The following is a 3,975-nucleotide window of genomic DNA, read 5'->3' as shown; positions in this document are numbered from 1 at the left end:
AAATATTTAGATTATATTGGACAATAAGTAAATAAGAAAATTCTTAAAATTGATAGTAATAAGTACTATGCAGAAGGTTAAAACCGTGTAATTTGACAAAGAGGGGCTATTTTGGATTGGTTAGTTGAAGACAGCCTTTCTGGAGCAGGTACCAGTTACACTGAGAAGTAAATGACATGAGGAAGCCAGCTATTAAAGCTCAGGGAAGAGCATTTCAGGCAGAGGAACAGCCAGTGCAAAGGTCCTCAGTTGGGAACAAGCCAGGTGCTTCTGCAGAAGGAAGAGGCCCATTTTCCTGGAGGCTGGAGGAAAGGGAAAGGGAGGTGCTGGCAGAGACTGGAGTGGTAGGTGTGGCCAGATCTTACCTCAGGGCTCTGTGGACCCAGAAAGAGAACCGGGGCCATACTATGTCCATTGGGAAGCTATGAGAGGTTTTAAACTGTTGTTGGGGGAGGGGAGGACGTGTGTCTGTGTGACATAATCTGATTTAATTGTTTTTAAAAAACAATCACTCTGGCTGCAAGGAGGAGAGCAGATTGTAGTGAGGCAAGACAGTAGATTCAGAGACCAGTCGGAGGCTATTGAGGTGGCTTAGACAGAGATCGTAAAGGCCTGGACCAGAGTAGTGCTTCAAGTGTTAGGGGGCATCAGAATTCTCTGGAGGTCTGCATCCCTAGAGTTTCTGATTCTGGAAAGGACTCTAAGATTTTTACCTTTCTAACAAGCTCCCAGATGATGCTGATGCTGCTGGTCTGCAAACCATACCTTGAGTAGCACTGGGTTAGATTGGAGATGGAAGACATGGAAAAATTTCAATATATTTTAGAAGTAGAGTCAAAAGGATTTACTGATGGATCGATTCAGTGAACAAGTGAAAGAGAGGAATCAAGGACGACTCTAGGGTTTTGATTAAGCAGCTGAGAAACAATTACCGGAATATACCGAGAGTAGGAAACAAAAGGAAGGAAAGAAAATCAGGAGTTCTGTTTTAGGCAGGTTAGAATGGAGAGGTCTGTGAGATATCCACATGGAAATGTCAGGCATGAGGCGGGCAGTTCTGGTGTTGGAGTTGAGAGGTCAAGCTGGGGAGGCCTCAGCGTAGAGGGGTGGACAAAAAAGGGATTCTATGGAAAGTAACCTCACAGGGTGATCTAATCATAAATTCCTAACTGAGCAGGTCGTGGTGGGTAGTCATGCCCCAGACCTGTAACTTCTTAAGTGAAAGTTCTAAGCCAGACCTGTCCATTGTTCTTGTGCATCTAGGTTAACACATCTTTGAGACACTAGAAGTAACACCCCTCAAAGGGGGTATTAACCCTCGAGGCAGCACAGAATCTTAACTATCCCTTAATCCAAACCCTGCCTTGCTTTGTCCCACCTTCATGTAATCTTCCTTACATTCTTTCCTTAATTTCCAATGCATAAAAGAAACTGCAAAACTGTTATTCTCCAGAGTATTTGAGATCTCGCTTCCTGGCAATTGTCATCAGCTTTGTCTCAAGTAAGCTCTTATAATAAAAATTCTTTACATGGGATTGCAAATTGGTACAGTCACTATGGAAAACAGTATGGAGATTCCTCAAAAAATTAAAAATAGATATATAGACCTTTTGACCCAGTAATTGCACTTCTGGGTATTTATCCAAAGAAAACCAAAACGATAATTCATAAAGATCAATGTACTCCAATATTCATGGCAGCACAATTTACAATAGCCAAGATATGGAAATGACCTAAATGCCCATCAGTGGATGATTGGATAAAGAAATTATAGTTCAAATATACAATAGAGTATTACTCAGCCATTAAAAAAAATTAAATCCTACCATTTGCAACGACATGGATGGAACTAGAGGTTATTACACTGAGTGAAATAAGTCAGACAGAGAAAGATAAATACCATATGATTTCACTTATATGCGGTATCTAAGGAACAAAAAGAACAATCAAAAACTAATCAAAAACAGATTTACAAATATAGTGGACAATTTGGTGACGGACAGAGGGGAGGGCATTTGGGGGCTGGGAGAATGGGGTGAAGGGTTAAAGAAGTACAAATTAGTAGTTGATAGTAGGGCATGGGGAACATGGCAGAGGGAATGCAGGTAACATTAATATGATGGCTAAATGGAGGGCCAGGGGAGGGAGGGAGCAACTGGGGGTTCGTTTTATGAACATTATAGATGTCTAACCAATGCACTGTATACTTGAAACTAATTTGAATAAATTTATTTTAAAAAATTTAAAAAATCATTTACAGATTTGAATGCTTCTTATGTCAACAGAGATGAGATTTAAAGTATAGGACTGGATGAGACGGCCTGGGGAGAGAATGTATTTGGGGAAGAGCATGGGACAGAGCCCTGAGCACCCAGCATCTAGAGGTCAGGAAGAGAAGGGGAATCAGTGGGCATGAGGACAATCATTGATGCCAGGAGGAGAAAGCTTTTTGTGAAAGAGGGAATGGTCAGCAATGTGCATGGAAGCCAGATCCCTTACGAGAGACCCAGAAGCAGAGGAGGGCGCCGCCCTGGAAAGGAAAGAACCAGCACAAGTTACTGAAGAACTGTGAGAATCCATAACTCTCATAACCTCAGCTGGATTCTTCCCACACCATGATTAGCCATCAACTCCAAACAGAAAGGCTCGTGCTTTTCTTTTGGAACAGTGAAGAATGTGGAAATCTCAGACATCACAGCTCCCTCTCCAGCCAGCCTTAGGTCCGGGAGAGGTGGCAGCACCTGAAGAGAGAAAGAAAAAGATTGAGTTCTGGGAACTGGGACTGGAAAGGAAAATATAGGTAGGAAACTGTCTTGGGATTCAGAAATGGCCCTGGGCGGCTCGTTAGACAAGTCTGTATCATTCTTGAAACTACCTCTCTTTCACCTCCAAGAAACATCTCTACTTCTATCCATAAGCAACTCTTCACTCAGTGTTTGAGAGCCCTGGGCCGCCTGCCGAAGCTGACCCCTGGCTCCACCGGCCGTCTCCTCCCTCGTCTGTATTTTTGATGGCTTCCTCTAGCCTGGCTCCTTCCCCTCAGACTACAATAAGCCACTCCAACCTAAAAGAAAGCCCTGTTCCTCCACCCTTCCTCCCCCGCAGCTACTGCTTTCATTGCTTTTACCCCAAACTTCCTACACCGATGCTCATGCTTCCTCACTTTCTTGTCTATACCCACTGGAATTTGGCTTCTGTCCCTGCCACTGTCTCCAAAGCCATGGCCAACTCCTATCGATCAAACACAGGGCCTGCTCCTCCAGGTCCTCACCCCAGGTCATCTCTCTGCTGTGCTTCGCTCAGTGCCTACCCTTTCCTTCTGGAAACTCTTGCCTCCTTCTCTCGCAGCCTCACCATCTCACGCAAATGCTTTCCTTTCCTTAGTGTGGCCTCAGTGGTCCATGACCCTCTGAGTTCCCTAACTGGTGGTCTTGTCTCTTTCTCTGCTGTATCTTCGGTGATCTCATCCATACCCTCCCACAACCACCTGGCTATGAACTGATGACTGATGACAACCTGTACTGGTATCTTACAGCTGTCTATGTGACACTTCCATGTTCTGCAGGGATGTCAAAGGTGTCCAAAACAAAATCTAGGCCCACAGTTTGCACTGAATAAATGTATACAGATGCTCCTCAACTTACAATTGAGTTACATCTCATTAAATCCATCATAAGCCGAAAATATCATAAGGCAAAAATGCATTTAGTACTCTTAGCCTCTTGAACATCATAGCTTAGCCTAGCCCACCTTGAACAAGCTCAGAGCATTTACATTAGCCCGCAATGAGGCAAAATCACCTAACACAAAGCCTATTTTATAATAAAGTGTTGAATATCTCATGTAATTTATTATGCGTGTTGCTTTCATACCATCATAAAGTCAAAAAAATCCTAAACCAAACCACCGTAAGTCAGGACCGGCAGTATTAAGTACATGTTTGTTGAATTAACTGTTTTCTCCTTGCCCTCTCCT

This window comes from Pteropus vampyrus, unplaced genomic scaffold (assembly GCF_000151845.1).
Source record: "Pteropus vampyrus isolate Shadow unplaced genomic scaffold, Pvam_2.0 Scaffold222, whole genome shotgun sequence".
NCBI lineage: Eukaryota > Metazoa > Chordata > Mammalia > Chiroptera > Pteropodidae > Pteropus > Pteropus vampyrus.
This window is presented reverse-complemented; position numbering follows the sequence as displayed.